General features: G+C 47.0%; 1 protein-coding gene across 6 annotated transcripts in view; it reads left to right on the plus strand.

Annotated features, from left to right (window-relative positions):
• The window catches only part of TMEM164 (transmembrane protein 164), a 152098-nt gene that overhangs the window by 7777 nt on the left and 126873 nt on the right, over nucleotides 1-17448 (plus strand). The gene's annotated exons all lie outside the window — the stretch shown is intronic.

Below are 17448 nucleotides of genomic sequence, written 5' to 3' on the forward strand. Positions count from 1 at the left end.
CGTGGCTGCAATTAGAAGTGGAGGCCCCCCAGTTATTGTGAGGTAGATTTTAAGGTAGCTTTGGCATTCCAGTGGCTTGTTTGGTGAGTGGGAGTTCTGTCACTGAAGTATTTCAGCCAGGCCACTATCACCTTCCAGTCCTTCTACATTCCCTCCCTCCCTTGCAGTCTCTAAAGTCGTTGGCAACCCAGGGGAGGAGATATCGACAAATAGTTGTTGCATGCTAACTCTCTGTTTGCAGGACGCCTGTTTGATTGATTAATTGATTGATTGATTTTAAGGAGGGGGAGAGGAAGGGAAGGGCAGAGAAAAAAATCTTAAATCCCAGGCAGGCTCCAAACCCAGTGTGGAGCCCTACGCAGGGCTCCATCTCATTACCCTGAGATCATGATCTGAGCCAAAATCAAGTCAGTCGCTTAACCAATTGACTGAGCCACCCAGGCGCTCCAGGACACTTGTTTTAAAGGCTCACGGGAATTTATTCATTCTTGCACCCATTCAGCACCTATTTTTCAAATGCCTGTTTTATGTGATACACTGTGCCAGCTGCTGGAGACTCAAAGATAAATAAGAAACATTCTTTCCCTCTTGTTGTTCAGTTTAGATGAGACAGGAAGGAGAGCAACTAAGTAACAATATTATAGGTACAGTAACAGATTTGAACAAAACACAGAGCACAGAGGGTCTGGGTGTTTTGTTTGTTTGTTTGCTTTTACCTACTGTAATTAAGGAAGGCCTTCTAGAAGAGGTCATGACGTTTGAGCTGGCTCATGAAGGAGATAGGTGTACAAGAGCAGGGACTTGTTTGTTTGTTTTCTATTCTAGGGCCTCTAATAGGCCCTGGCTCATAGTAGGTGCTCAGTAAACACATGGGAATGAATGGGTAGGTGTTTGTTGGGTGTCGCAGGAAGGAAGGGAGTTGCAGGCATAGGAACCAATATATATGCAAAGCACAAGAAAGCATCTCGACTGTAACCCGGAGTCATTTGCACGTGATTATCAGGGTGCATATCGCATCTTATTTCTCCCTTGGCGAACCGAATAAAACTCCAGAACTGCTCTGTCATTTCTGCGCCTTTGATAAGACAACAGCAGTTGCTCATCAGTGCTCAGGCGGGAGCTCTTGTGAGCTGGAGCGTTTAGTTCCTTGTACTGTCCCAAGGAGGGCCTGCCCTGTCAAGGACAGACACAAAGAACATTGATGAGAGTGAGCAGGCATTAAATACAGGAAATGAGCTAGCAGGCATCCCACCTGTGACCAGAAGATAATTTTTAGCAGCTCCTGGGATGGTTGCTAGCCCCCACTAAGATCCACAGCAGAACTGAACTCATGCAATGTGATGCTACCGTGCTGCCTTTCCTTTTCCTATTCCTTCTGCCCTGCTTCTCTTTTCTAGCCCTGTTCTCTCTTCTAGCCCTGCCCATCCAAGCTTGCCGCCTTCCAGAATAATCCAGGTTGTACAACAATCCCTTCTGCAGTCCAAAAATGCCTGTTCCATCAGAGGAGGTGATGTTCACAAGGGAGTGAAGAAGAAAACATTTCCATTGAAGAGGTTCATACTGAAGCATGAATGGCTCATAGACCCAATCGGGAGTGGGGGAGAGGATTTTTTTTTATTAAAGATTTTATTTTTTTTTATTAGAGAGAGCAAGCGTGTGAGTGGGGTGAGGGGGGTGGGCAGAAGAAGGGGAAGCAGGCTCCCAGCTGAGGAAGGAGCCCCATGTGTGGCTTGATTCCAGGACTGGGAGATCATGACCTGAGCCCAAGGCAGATGCTTCACTGATTGAGCCACCCAGGTGCCCTGGGAGACGATTTTTCAAAAGGGCCTCACTACCCAACCTGATCTTAAATTGGTGGGGTATGTCCCAGTGTTTACGAGCAGGTGGCCTTTCCCATGTTCCTTGCCCAGTTTTTGACCCCCTCCCCCAAGAACAGAGATTGTCTTGCCACCCTACTGGCTGACCCCCCAGGGGAAGTCTCCCTGCTTGGATGTAGCAGTTCAGTCTGAAGGCTTTGGGGAGGGGGGACTTCTCCTCTCCTGGGTCTCAGCCCCCTCTGTTTACTTAGCTGCTTCTCAGGGAAAGGGCTGCCAGCTGAACAGGACATGGCTTACCCATCCATCAGCACACAGTATGTCAGGGAACCTGGACCTGTTGCCAGCTTGAGATCCTCAAGTGGAGGGTTTGGGGCATCTCTCAGTTGGCCGTGCTTCCTTTCTAGTAGCTGCTGGAGGAAATGCTGGAAGGAAGAAGGTAGGATGAGTTTTGTCCTGGGCCTGGAGGTTCTCAGGGCCGGGAATGGAAAGCAGGAGCCAGGAGGTTGGAGAGCTCTGCCCTGTGGGCAGGTGTTTAGGAGGGTAGAAGAGGGAGAGGCAAAATCCTCTGGAGGAGAGTGCAGGAAGCACAAGCCCATTCTAATTCCATCCCGATGCCTTCCGTCTCCCCGTCTCTATCACATATCCGTGGTGGTATAAACTCAGGGTGTATTTTGCCTGTGTGTTGAATCGCCTTTGCCAATCGACCAGCTGTGTTTGCAGAAAGACTCTGACTGCCTGTGCTCTGGCTGTTGCTGGCAAAGAGACATTTCATTCAGGTGCTGATTAAATAAGGCGCAGAGCCAGATTGCACAGTAAGGCCCTTAACTATGGCTCTGGGAGCCCTGGGTAAACACTTATTAGATGTTCTGGGCAGAGCAGTAGCCGAGGCTGCTGGATGTGAGGGGCTTTCTTCAGAAGTCAGGTTGAGATGAAGATGGGGGTGAGGAGAGGCTTCTGGAAAGGGTCTTGCTCCTCTTGTCCTAGCTGAATCCTATTCGAATCGACATGGAAGGGCTAGACAGGCTTCCTCATTGGCCTTTACTTGCCAGATTCTCACTGGGCCACTGTAAGGAGCCTGAGTAAGTAGGGCAGCAGAAATGCCTCCTTTTCCTAATGTGAGTTCAGCTGAGTGGCTTGAGCCTTTGGACCATATTCCCCAGGTTTGCATTTGAGCCGCCTCACCACGTGATGTTAGACATATTACTTGATGGCATTGAACCGTGATCTTAGACATATTACTTGACCACGTTGAACCTCAGTTTCTCTCATCGGTAAAATGGGAATAGTAGTATCTCCCTCCTAGGGTTGTTGTGAGGATTTACTGAAATACATTCAGTATTTAGGGGGCATTATGGCTCACTGTGAGCATGCAGTAAATGCCAGCAGTTTCTCATAGTAGCACTATTACTTCGATGTGTTTCAAGGCAGCAGTGGTGTTCTGGGTGAGAGCCTAGAGTCTAGGGTGGTAAAGGCCCAGGTTCAAATCTTATTGCCAGCTGTCTAGCCCTGGGCAAGTTACTTAACCTCTCTGAGCCTCTGTTGCCACAGGTGTGATGTGGACTAATAACCATACTTACCTACCCTGACGGGCTGTTGTGAAGAAGATATGGGAGAAAAGGTGAAAACACTCCTAAAGTACTTAAGATAGTATCTGGCACATAGTAAACATTTAGTCAGTTTCAGCTGTGATGAAGAGGATGCCAGCAAGGACCATCATCATTATCATTATGGCTGCTGCTCCTGGGAGCTTGGGTGCCTGATGTTGGGATGAGACGAGAAGGGTTAGGTCCAGGAAGGCAGCTGTAAGGGAAGCTCATTTAAGAAAAGCTCTCCTGGCATCTTCGTTTCACATCATGGACAAAAATGCTGGTTGCATGATGTTAGTGGCCAGGTAATCTCCTTGTGGCAGGGTTGCTTGGCTGCCTGAGGCCCAAGGACAGCTTCCTGGGTAATTTGAAAAGTTACTTGTGGGGCGCCTGGGTGGCTCAGTCAGTTAAGCATCTGCCTTGGACTTGAATCTTGATCCCAGAGTCCTGGGATTGAGTCCTGCATTGGGCTCCCTGGTTAGAGGGGAGTCCGCTTCTCCCTCTTTCTCTGCCTGCCACTCTGCATACTTGTGCTCTCTCTCATCTCTCTGTCAAATAAATAAATAAAATATTTTTAAAAATTAAAAAAAAAAGTTACTTGCAATCATCCAGTCCTGGCTGAAGAATTTGGAGGATGGCTGTCCCTCATAGGAGTTTGGCTTTCCAGTGACCTCTGGGCTGCTCTTCGTCACTGGGCTGACATTGTGGGGCAGACTCTCTTGAGATTGGTAGCCTAGGAAACCAGTGAGTGCAGGACAGAAGTATGGAAGGAGTGGTTTGAGGGGTGGACAGAGACAGGTGTGTGGGTTTATTAATTTTTTTTTTCTTTAAGATTAATTCCTTCTGATTGAGGGGCGTGTAACTTTTTCAAGTGCCACTTGTTATTGGGGTTAGGTAATTATCAGAGGAGAGAGGGCTGCTCCCAAAGCTCCTGGGATGATGAAGGTGGGTTTAAAGTAGACAAGTGCCTTGTCTTACCTGTTAGCAAATGGACAGAAAAAAAAGTAGACAATCATGATAACCTCTCACATTTTCAAGATCGGCTAACTCAGAGCTGCTTTTGCTCTGGGGGTTAAGCCCCCTTTAAGTGCGGCCTTCCAGGGCCAAGGCCATGGTCATGTGCCTTCACAGTCTTAGAGTGAGGGGTGTGCTCCTCTTAGACACGCCCCCCCCCATTGGAAGGCCTCCAGGCATATTCCCAAGCATTGTGGGTAAATAGGCAGTTTCTTAGCTTTGGAGTTGAGAGAACTGGGAAGGCTAAGGTCATGTTTTCTGTAACAATCGTGGTTCCCTGGCTGGAGCTGGCTTAGAGGGCTTTTCTAAAACAGTGGCCTGAAGACGGGGCAGCTTTCAGAAATCGAAGGTCACCCGTTCCAGACCTAGGGGAGATGGCAACAAAGGGCCCTCTTCATATCACTACTTGCTCCTCGTCCTCTTGCATTTGTTAAAAGAGTTTCCTTTTTTAAGTTCCAGGCACTTGAGTGTGCGCCCGCGCGCCTGTCACTGCCCTTTATTCTCAGAGCCCCGCAGGAATGTTGCTGAGGGTCATGTGCCTAAGTGCCTTATTATCTTCCGCATTTTTCCACTTAACTCCCCTGGCAGCAGCTTCAAGTGGGCATTTCTCCCTTCTTCCTGGGCTCCCTGGCCTGCAAGGAAGAGTCGGACACCTTGAGGAGTGGGGCTGCTTTCACCTTCACAGCACCTCACTGGATTTTCCAGCTCAGCCCTCCTCAGAATAGCCCTGCAAGCTTAGCACTGAGCGAAGGTCATGTTTCTGTGTTTGCTTGAGAGGTTTTTGGCCAGTGAGGGAAGAGAACAGATTCCCCCCCCTCCCAGCCCCCAGGCTGTCCTCCCCTGGTGGGGCTCTGTTGGCGGGGGTGGGCGGGTGTTGCTGGCTCAGACGTCAGGGGTGTCCTTTGGGCCAAGGCTACAGTGGACTCTTGGAGAAGAATGTGAAGCCCCACATCGGGGCTCCTGACTGCTGCGGGGTGTTTGGTCCTACTTCACAGCGGCGGGGGTGGGGGGTGTGTGTGCTGTGTTTGCTCAGATGGACACACATGGAAACCAGGCTGGGATCATCTTCCCAAGTTTCTTACTCCCCGCTTTGGGTCTGTCCTAGAAAAACAATTTGCAGAGTACACTGTGGTCTGCACCTGTTTTTTTTTTTTTTTTTTGTAACCTCCCCACACCACACCCCCTCTTTCCACTGACAGTTTTCAGTGAACTGAGGATTAACCCTGGCCCCTTGCACTTACATTCTCTCTTTACCTTCCCCTTGTGCTCAGGGTCTTGCTCTCTAGTCACAGCTGTCCATCACCATGAGGATAGTCTATGCCTCGGCTCCTGTAGGCCACCCTTCCCCCACCCCCCACCCCTGCTTCACCATCTGCCCAGACCTTTTAAACACTATATAAATCCCAGAGCAGAGTCAAGTGGGCAAAAAAGAATCAAATTTAGGAGAAGGATCTCACTAGAATTTTCTCTCATCTCTGTATACTCTTCAAAAGTTAGTAGCAGTAATAACCCTTGTAACATTTTTGAGCCTAGGCTCCTTCCCAGGCAAGATGCTAGGTATGCTGCCCACAAAGTACCTCATTTGCAGCCTTTGACAAAGGTCAGTTTTGTTTTATCTAATTCTTCCTTTGCCTCTGTTCTAACCGATTTTCCCTTTGCTTGACAAAAGATCCCATATAACATAGTCTAGCGATCCTTCCTTGGGTTTGCCAAAATGGCAGAGTGGTGCCAAGTCAGAGCTGAAGGAGACCCCATGGATCCATCTGGTTCACCTCCTCCCTCATTGTTCTGCATGAGCAAATAGAGATCCAGAGAAGTGAAGTCATCTGTACAAAGTCACCCAGCCACACGGAAGCACAGCCAAGTCTCCCAGACTCCCCCGTTCATGATCTCTCATGCCACATGTGGCCCCCTTTCACCCCTAACCAATCCAGCACGAAAGGACCTGGACTTCTGTTCTTGCCCACCAGTAGAGAGAGAGAAATCTTGTGTTGTTTGAGCAGGACTCAGAAACCTTGGCTAGACTAGCATAGCAGGGGTGACAAAGGGCAAAGGGGAAGGTCAGAGTAATCTGTCAGCTCCATGGGAGAGGTAGGTAAACAATGAAGTCATGGAAACCAGCCATGGGCCTTGGTTATAAAACTCATCACTAACTGGCTGAGGGAACCTAGTAGTGCTGGCTAGTCAGGGGGAACCTCTCTGTGCTCCAGTCTTAGAACACCTGGAGTGTGGTAGTTAAGAATGCAGGCTCTGGAGCCAGATCGGCCGGGTTCAAATTCCAGCACTTGCTTTCCAGCTGTGTCATGGCCATGGGCAGGTTCAGTGACATTTCTGGGACTGTTTGTTTTTTACTCTGTAAAATGGGGAGGATAGTATCTACTTTGTAAGGTTCTTGTGAGAATGAAATGTATGGCTACATGTAAAGTATTTATTTAAACATTTTATTTATTTGTTTGAGAGAAAGAGAGGAAGAAAGCATGAGCAAGGGGAGGGGCAGAGGGAGAATGTTCCCCACTCAGCAAGGAGCCAGGTGCAGGACTCGGTCCCAGGACCCCAGGATCATGACCTGAGCCAAAAGTCAGATGCTTGATTGACTGAGCCACCCAGGAGTCCTACATGTAAAATATTTAGAATGGTGTCTGGTGCGCCACAAGAACTTTGTAACTATGAGCGATGGCTGTTATCACCATAGGATACGGATGATTTCTGCCTTTCCTAATTCATAGGGTGAGCATGGGCAACATGGGAAATAAGGTCTGTGAATCACAAACGCTCGCTCGGTGGGAGGAATTCTCTTTTGAGAGCTCGCGCATTCAAAGGTTTATTCGCATCTCGTGTATAGGATCAGATACTTAACAGATATTTCTCTGGTGATCCGGTAGGCTTATATTTGATGAAAATGTGAGGCCATCAAGTCATGCATACTGTGCTTGAGAGTCGTGCACCTCAAGTAAAGTGGTTTGAGGACTTGAAATGAGAAGCAGTTATACTCTTCCCTCAATGCTCCTATCTTAGTCGATGGCCCTGCCTTAGTTTTGTGACCCCAGGTAACTCCCTTAAAACCGGGACACATTTCCGTTCCTCCCTCTTCCTGCCTTCTATCATCACCGTGTCGGAGTGATCTTGATTCTGTCTTTCATCATCTCTTCCATCTGTCTCTTCCTTCTTTGATTCCTCTGCCCTAATTCATTTGGTTGTTTGTCACCATCACCATTGCCATCTGGCTTATTATGGTAGCCTCCTGACTGATTACTGCTCTGTTTATCCTTTCACAGCTGTCAGAATGACACAAGTGACTCACCTGCTGGGGCATGGCACTCCATTGCTCAAAAGCCGTCCATAGCTCCCTGTTACCTTACATCTTATGCATATACCTGATGGTGCCCTGGGCTGCTTTTGCCAGTCATTGATAGGCACACTTTCCCAGTGAGTCCCCATGTAGGTCCCAAACCCGTTTTAGCATAGCATTTTAGGCAGTGACGGTCAGTCATTTGGAGTTGGCACACAGACTAGGTCTGGCAAATAGATAAACTCTGTAGAGAAAGCCTGAACTCCTTATGATGATAGGATTCAGGGTCTCCTACGGTCTTTCTTGCCCGCCTTATACTCTAGTGCATTCTTTTCCCCTGTGTGCCTCTCTGAGTTTATACACTGTTCATGCCATACGCTCAGCCAGAAATACTCTCTTTCCTCTTCCTGTCGAAACGCTAGTCATCATTCAAGGCTCAGCCCAAACACTGCCTCTTGTGAAGCTCTCTTCATGCCTCCACCCCAGATTTAGCCACTCTTGTCTATTTTAGCATTTAATTCTGCCTTGTATTACATAATTGTTTATGTATCTTCCCCGCTCCTTAAAGTGTATGTTCCCTGAATGCAAAGCCTGTGTTTTTATGAATTGCTGCATCCCTCACACCATCTAGTGCCTACTAGACTCCTAATTTGGAAAAATCCCTGTGTTTTTCAGATGAGGGAACTGAGGCTTAGAGGAAAAGGGTCACAAGTTTATTGTGGGACTTGTTCAGTTTCTGAGGCTTGAGACATCGAGGCTGGAATGGCCAGCTGGCAATTGAGTTGTGGTTGGATGGAGAAATGTTGATTTAGGAAGCTGTCTAGAGGGGATAAAAAGAGAAGGTGAGAAGGTCATGCCAGTTAGGGATGAGAAGGAAGAGAAGTATTCCGTGGAATGCCTGCGCTGGGGAGCAGAGAGAAGACTCAGCGAAGGAGTCATCCAGGAAGTGGAAGGAGGTTCAGGAAGCAGGAGCAGGTCCCCTGTGCCATATGACATAAAGAGGGAGAGACCCGGGAGGCCTTGAGAAAGGGCGATTGGAATTGGTGAGTATAGGCTGGTCATGTGGCCAGCCGTCCACCCACTTCTAAATAGTCACCTAGAAATGTTTGAGTGGGAGGCGTCTCATACAAGGACATTTATGGCCTCAGTGTTAGGGTAAATAGAGAATGTTGGGAATCAGCCCCCCGGTAGCTGAATGGCCCATCGGGCCAAGGGAGTACTATGTGGCTTTTCACAGGGAGGCTGACCTCTGCATTCACTTTGAAAGATGTACATGATGTATTGTTAAAAATTAAAAAAAAAAACACAAAAAAACCCCAAAATAAGTTGCAGGGGCATCTGGCTGGCTCAGTCAGTAGGGCAGGTGACTCTTGATCTTGGGGTCATGAGTTCGAGCCCCACGTTGGGTATAGAGATTACCTAAAGATTAAAAAAAAAAAACTAGTTTCAGAGCAGTATGTGTGATAGAAACCCACTCCCTAAGAAAACAAGCAAACCCTTCTTATGTGTGCATGGCTGTGAGTGCATTGTAGAAGTCTAGAATGTATCCCAAATGGTGCTTAGTGCTGAGTGATTGGGGGAAGCACTCTCACATTTTACTTAATGCACTTCTGTGTCATGTGTGTTCAATGCAAGTACAAATTTCTTGGGCAGTTAAGAAAAAAAAGACTTTTTAAAGAAAGAAAGGAGATGACTGGCAGCCTGGGAAAACGGTTTCACTAGAAGAGGTCCAGTGGAAGAAGGAAGCCAGCTCACGAGAGACAATTTGGCAAAATGTTTGTTGCCACGTGTTTGGGAGAGACGACTGACCACTGGAAGGTGGCAGCTACCTTGTTGCCAGGAGGTTCAGCTGAAAGGGGGAGGATAAAGGGGGGAAAGAATAGTGAAGTGGCTGAGAGTAGGCAGAGGCTGATTAAGAGGGAATTAAAAAAGCAAATCCCATCAGAGGGAGGCCAGGGGAGGTGGGAAGGGTGAGAGAGATGGGGAAAGAGGGAGAGGGAGAGAGTGGTGTAGGAGCAGGGGTGGAGGTGGAAGTCAGGGAGAGACTGGGCGCCGAGTGGGGGGAGTGAGAAGCATCAGTATGGGGCAGGGAGTAGGGCACTTGAGAAGGGACAAATTAAGGGTCAATCCTAGGAGTAGAGAAGCTTTCAAAAAGAAGGATGAGATCTCAGGCCAGTGAAGCCTCCAGTAAACAGAATGGTTGGGGCATAGACTGACTAGCTAATTGCCTTCTCTGAGACTGAGGGTTGGTTAAGAAAGCCTCTTTTCAGTTACGTTTTGGTTGCCAGAAATGTGGCCACGTTGACAGAGTTCTCTTATGGCTCAGAGAACAGTCTGGTGAGTGACAGAGGTGGAATTCTGGGGGCCCTTGGGGGTCTTGGAGTTAGTTATCTGTTGGACCTGTCACTGAGTTGGGGGCTCGAAGTGGAGGAGGAGAAGATGGGAGGAGGCCAGGAGTACATCCAGTCACTGGGGAAGCGTTCGAAAAATGTCAATACCTCCCCTGTCCACCCCATTCTTACATAATTGGGCAGGGGCCTGGGCATCAGCCTTTTTCTAAAAGCTCCTCAAGTGATTCCGATGGGCTACCCGGGTGATGCACTGCTAGTGGGGACGATGGGGTGAACTGCATTTGGAGCCTCAAGTGCGTGATCTCTGGTAGAGGGTGCATCCCATTTCATGGTTGCTAGCCTGCCAGGAGAGATCGTGGCCTGTAAGATTCAGGAGTTCCTCAGTAATAGCTTCTGCACTTACCGGGCCTGGCAGTGGGCTAGGTGAATTGCGTCGCCCTGACCCACACAGCCTGTAGGACAAGTGCCAGCCCTGGGGCTCTGGCCTTCCCCTTTTCCAGTACAGAGCAGAGCGCCTGGCACCTAGGTGTTTAATCATTGTCACGTGAAGTCACAAGGAGCTTTGTTTTCTTATGCAATGCTTCTTTTTCATTTAAAAGACTAGAATGGGAAAATCTGACCTCTTCGAAAAGTCTGGCTGGGGGAGAGCCTGGAAGAGTGCTGCCTGGCATGGGAAAAGCTTATACGATGCGAGAGGCACCATGCAGCGAACCGGTATCGCTCACCGGTTTTTGTCTAAAATTTTGTCTAAAATTAGACAATTACTCTGGGCCTCGCATCATCTCAGCGACCCTGAGATACACAAGGAATAGCAGATAAGGTTTCTGCTCCCCAGGGAGCTTATTCTCAAGATTCATTTATGGTCTTAATTCCTGCATTTTTAGGTGGCAGGATTGGTGCAGAACTTCAAGCAGGAAAATGTTGAAGGCCCTTCCGAGTGTCTGTAGTCCAAGCCCTCCATTTCGCAGCTAGGGAAAGAAGTCCAGAGTGGACAGCTACTTGCCCAAGGTCACACCACTAGGGAACGGTGCAGCCAGGGCTGGTGTGCCAGACCGCCTCCCTTCGTGGTCGGATTACACTGTTCTGTGCCTCCTTTGAAAGATAAGGGAACCTAATGGCCCATGTGAAAACTTGAACGGGATTTCCCTTTAGTGCTTTATGCTTCCAAGGCTTCCTTACAGTCAAGAGAGAGCGGGACTCTGACGTTGAGTCTTTCCTAAAACCTTGCCTGGGTAGGGCCAGTGCTGAGGCTCAGACCCAGGAGGCCTAAAGATGGCAAATTTTCCCGTTCCTGAAACAGCCAGTGACTCTATGACTCTGTCTAAGTCCCAGTCCCCGGTCCCCGTGTCTAATCATGCACTTTACTACTCTTTCTAGGGGGCTTTCCCAAACTTAGTGTGTTGATGACTTTTCTTCCTCAGTTCTTTTTTTAAAAATATTTTATTTATTTACTTGCCAGGGAAAGAGGGAGTGAGCAAACGCACAAGCTGGGGGAGCAGCAGTCAGAAGGAAAAGTAGGCTCCCTGCTGAGCAAAGAGCACAATGCGGGGCTTGATCCAAGGACCCCGGGATCATGACCTGAGCCTAAGGCAGACGCTTAACCCACTGAGCCACCCAGGCACCCCTCAGTTGTTCTTTGTAAGATAAACCGGTTGTGAAATGTACCCGAGGGGTAGGAGGTGCATGGTTTGGTGTGTGCCCCTGAGAATCAGTGCAACGTGGTGGGCTTCCAGTGGTGCCAGCATTGGGCTGGTCCTTTTAGCCCTGTTCCCTGTCTATTTCCAAATCAGAAGTTCACTTCCAAGTCTGGGACCATAGAGACACTGGGTTGCTCTTCCCAAAACTCTCTCCCAGCACTCACAGAATTAGGGCTGTCCGGCGGGCATAGTCACAACTAATATTAATTGAACGCTTACGATGGCCCAGGCACCCTGTAGGTTGATGCTTTTACTGGCACTCCTATTTTATGGGTGAGGATCACAAGATTCAGAGAAGTCAAGTGACCTATCCAAGGTCACACAGCTAGGAAGTGCTCAAGTTGGTAGTGGACACCTAGGTCTGGCTGACTCCCAAGTTGGTGTTGTTAACTAGTAGGGTAAGAGAGCCTGTGATTTAAAGAGGTTATCAAGTGTGTGTGTGTGTGTGTGTGTGTGTATACATATGTTTGTATTGATGAAGAATGATCTGCCAGTTTTCTGCAAAACCCATTTAAGAGCTAATTAGTGAGAAGAGTCCTGTGTGCAGTTCCGTTCACTGTCGGGCACACTGTGTCAGGACACCTGCCACATGAGGTTAAGTCACTCCCCTTCCATTAAATTCCCTCTCCACATCTGTAAAACAGAGGGTTGGACCAGACACCTGAGCTCCTTTCCACCTCTGACACTTTCGTGACACTTTGGTTCATTTCTCTTCCTGGCAGACTGAAAAAAATCAGAGAACTGGAAGACGGACAAAATGCATCATGGGGAGAAATGCAAAAGGAGGGAGAATCAGATGTGCTCCCAGGAGCTTCCTGGATGGAACAATTAACCTCAACTGGCTTTACCAGGCTTAGGCAGTAACATGTTGGTTCTGTGTTCCCTTGGGAATTTATGAAGAAATAGTTTCTTTTCAGTTACCCACATCAGAAACTACTAGCTTTCTTATAGGGGTTATTATTTAATTTCAGGCCTTGTAGTCTCTCAGAGTATTTCTAAAGATCAAATGAAGACTGAACGGTAATAGGGCACTTACGAATGGGGTGCTCATATTTTATTTCTCTGTTAAAATTACTAGAGTTTACTAGAATTGCTAGAGTTAGAATTACTAGAATTACTAGAGTTTGAGTTCTATTTTGGAAGAGGGTTTTGGGAGATAGTGGTTTCTAAGAGAGAAGCAATCTAAACAGCACGTTTATGCAACTTTATCTCCCTTCTGGGTTTACAAGCAGGTAGACAATAACTATGCCTAGCACAATTTACCTTTTATCTATCTGTTTTGTCATTAAAAAAAAACCCACCTTGTATTCAAGAACACTTAAGGTTAGTAATCTTTTTTTGAAAGATTTTATTTATTTGAGAGAGAGGGAACACAAGCAGGGGGAAGGCAGATGGAGAAGCAGGCTCTGCACTGAGCAGGGAGCCCAAGGTGGGGCTCGATCCCCAGGACCCTCGGATCTTACCCTAAGCCAAGGCAGACACTTAACTGACTGAGCCACCCCAGGTGTGCCTAAGGTTGATAATCTGTAAGGCATAGGTGATGCCATAGTTGGAATGGTAGCTATGATCTTAGAAATATTTTTATGTTCTTGTTGGGGTGTTTGGAGGTGTGTGTTCTCAAACCTGGAGGCCCTTACTCTGGATGGTGTGTGTATCCACTCGAGTCGGGCAGGGCTCTGAAAGACTCCCCCCAGAGCCAGCCTCTTCTGTCTGTTCAGATTAGATTCCACCATTAGGAGGAACAGACTCATTGACCTGGGCCAGAGACGGGAAGTCCTGACAGGTGGGTTATGATGGCAGCGGCCCTTGGTTCGTGTCAGCACCGCACACATGTGAGCCTTACGCTTCCCGGCACCAGATTAAAGCCCTCGGGATGCTCATCACTAGTGGGCAATCGAGTGCATTAGCCCAACAGGCGTCAAAACTGAAGCTGCGCACGCATCCTGTTCTTCAGCTCCCTGTCCCAGACCCCAAGCCAATATTACCTTCTTCGCAGCCGCGTCTGGGTCGGCGCATATGGAATGTATGTTCCGGCCCTAACAGCCTGGCTTTCAGAAACAGGTTTGGTGAAATGGCAGGCTTTCTGTGAGGTTTTTCAAATACTGCTCAGTCATGCCATGAAATGGCACCAGTGTGTCATCTGGTGACATCACAAACACTCACTCAGATACCCTGCTGGTTTGTTGATTTTCGGCCTTCTCTCCTCATGATTGTTTGCATTCCCCTTCTAATATTGGCCTCTGTTTTCAGAAGGAGAAGGAGAATCAAACTCCATAGCTTCCTATACGCAGTGCCACTCCCCTCATTCATTTTGGGAATGAGTTTCCGTTCTTTCTTTAAGCTTGGTGGCGGTTGGCGGGTGGTGATGTTGGAGTCAGACAGATCTGGGTTTGAAGCTGATTTCTGTCACTCGTGAGCTCTGGGCCTTTCAGCAAGTCATATCATCCCCATCACCCTGTTTCTCACTAATAAAACGGGGCCAAGAATTCCATCTACCGCATCAGGTTATGGAGCAAATGAAACGAGTTCTTACTTGGGAAGCCCGGAGAAAAGTGTGTGGTAGGTGTTCAGATTATTTGGTTCTGTGTTCCTCCTTCCCCCGAGAAATGTAGCTGGTGGTAAAAAGCTTATCTTCTTAAAACCTCACAAAGGCTTTCTGGCATTGGTGTGAACTAAGAGGCTGAGGGTTACCCTTTTCTTTTGATGAAAAGGGGCCCTCAAGAGCTCTAGATTGCATGCTCGGGGGAAGCCTGACGTTGTTGTGCTGCCAATGACAGAGTCGCTAAGATAGGGGCAGAGGCCTCCAGAGAAAGGGCATGTGCTTCTGCTGATTGCCGTGTAGACTGCAGGGTGTGTGGGTAATGAGCTGTGTATTGGGTGTGGGAGTTTGGGATTTCGGTGCCCAGCCTTAGGGAAAACATGGGTGAGTGTCATTCGCTCCTGTGACAGGTGGCTCCCTGACCTTTTCCTCCTGAGATGGCTTGGAGTCCAATAGTTAGAACCTTGGAGCTCTTGATAATAGGCCTATTAGCTACTTCTTCACATTAATAAGATCAGCTCGCGTTTATTTAGTGCCGACTTTGTGCCAGGCAGGTCTAAGTGCCTTACATGTATTAACTCATTTAATCCTCACAAGAATTCTAACAGGTAGAGCACAGAACAACTGAATAGATTGCCCAAGGTCACACAGCCAGTGGTAGAGCTGGTTTTAGACACCAGACTCAGGGCCTTCACCAACTACCCTGTACAGTATCTAGTCATTTTTCTTTCTTTTGTTTTTTTTGTTTTTGTTTTTTAAGATTTTATGTATTTGAGAGAGAGGGAGAGCGACAGAGGGCATACACACAGAGGGAGAGGGAGAGAGAGAAGCAAACTACCCATTGAGCAGGGAGCCCGATGTGGGGCTCCATCCCAGGAACTGGAGATCATGACCTGAGCCGAAGGCAGAGACTTAACCGACTGAGCCACCCAGGCGCCCCTTTTTTCTTTCTTTCTTAATTTATGTGTTGTAATCATCAGTTGCTGGTGTCTAGGGATGCAATAGATTTTTGTTCATTATTTTTGTATGTAGCGACCTTGCTAAATGCTTTTACATTAATGCTTATTAATATATCTGAGGATTCTTTCGGGTTCTCAATGTTGGTAATCATCATCTACAAATTGTCTCTTTCTTGGCAGCCGTTGTCTTTTTTTTTAAGATTTTATTTATTTATCAGATAGAGATCACAAGTAGGCAGAGAGGCAGGCAGAGAGAGAGGGGGAAGCAGGCTCCACGTCGAGCAGACAGCCCGATGCGGGACTCGATCCCAGGACCCTGAGATCATGACCTGAGCCAAAGGCAGAGGCCCAACCCGCTAAGCCACCCAAGCGCCCCCACAAATTGTATTTATTTTTTAATTCCAGTACAGTTAACATACCGTGTTATAATAGTTCCAGCTGTACAATGTAGTGATTCAACAATTCTATACATTACTCAGTGCTCATCACATTTGTGTACTTTTTAAAAAAAGATTTATTTATTGAGAGAGAATGAGAGAGTGGAGCTGGGTGTGGGGGGACAGAGGTACAGAGTCTCAAGCAGGCTATACTCTGAACACGGAGCCCAATGTGGGGCTTGATCCCATGACCCTGAGATCATGAACTGAGCCAAAACCAAGAATCACACGCTTAAGCAACTGCACCACCCAGGGGCTCCACATATGTGTACTCTTAATTCCTTTCACCTATTCCCCCCCCCCACTTCCTGCCCTGAAGCATCAGTATTTTCTCTATAGTTAAGAGTCTGGTTTTCTGTCTCTTTTTTCCTTTGTTCATTTGTTTTGTTTCTTACATTCTACATATGAGGGAAATCAGGTGGTATTTGTCTTTCTCTGATGGACTTCTTATTTTTCAAAAAATCCGTCTCTCCCAAAACTTTAAGTTTTATTTACCTTCTATAGGAAGCAATTTGGACTTTGTTAATCCTCTCTGGAGTATGTTAGTCTTCTATTTTGTTCATTTCTGCTCATTTTTAAATCGTTTTATCCTTCATATTGTCTTCGAGTTTTTATCTCCTGTTCTTTTCCTAACTTAAGTTGGATGCTTAGCTCATTTATTTTCAGGCCTTCTTATTTGACTGTAAGTATGAAAGGCTAATAATTTTATGCTACCTACTGCTTCAGCTAGATCCCACAAATTTCAATACGTAGTATTTTGTTATGTTGGTCGGTTTCTAAGTATTTCATAATTTTCAATGTGATTTCTTAAGGTGTTCAGAAGGATTAAGACATTTTTTTTCCCTGAGCATTTGTTGAGAAATGTTTGATTTGTTGATTCCTAGCTTAATAATATTGTGGTCAGAGAATGTAGTCTGCGTGGTCTGTTTCTAGAAATTTGTCGAGACTTGCTTTGTGCCCTGGCATGAGGCCAGTGTCCACTAGATCAACCTTGTTAAATTTGCTACTCTTGGACATCCTTACCCATGTTTTTTGTCTGCTTCCTCTGTCAGTGGTTGGGAGAGTTGTTAAAATTCCCACCACAAATGTGGATTTATCTATTTCTTCCTTTAGTACTATCAATGTTACTTTGTATTTTTTGAAGCTAGGTTGTTAGGTGTAGTAGGTTACTTTTTACATTTCTTTGTTACATTCATTGATCAAATGTTCAATATAGGGGTTCCCATTGCAACTTTGCCTGTAGATAGATTAATAAGGATGACTTGGTGAAAGCAAAAGCATCCCTCTAGGTGGGCTGGTAAATTGGATTTTGAGCTCCAGGGAAGAAACACATTTAGAATCAGAATTGCACCTTCCTGGTTATAGAATTAAATTCTTAAAGCAATTTGACTTTGCCAAACAAAATTAACACTTTCATATCCTCTAGTGCCAGAGGCTTTTGTCATCATTAAAACAGTTTTGAAAGCCTTATTCCTTTTGGGTTGGGCAAGAGGTTGGGAAGGAGAGCTTTATTTCTCTTGGACCTTATAGACATTACTGTTGGCTGGTCCGAGGACAGGTTTCAGACCCTTAGGCATTTTTCTTCCTACTGCCTAGCATTTTCTGTGGGACCTGGCCCAAATCCTCTTACCTCTCTGCCTTTTTAAGGCTCAGTGCCTGTAATTATGTGGGTAGGCCTCACTCCCCTTCCACCTGACAGAGGTGAGGTGTGCAGAAATTGAAATAATAGTTGCATGGGGGTTCTAAATTATTCATCAGC

Source organism: Lontra canadensis, unplaced genomic scaffold (assembly GCF_010015895.1).
Source record: "Lontra canadensis isolate GAN:19392208 unplaced genomic scaffold, GSC_riverotter_1.0 scaffold96, whole genome shotgun sequence".
In the NCBI taxonomy this organism is placed as follows: domain Eukaryota; kingdom Metazoa; phylum Chordata; class Mammalia; order Carnivora; family Mustelidae; genus Lontra; species Lontra canadensis.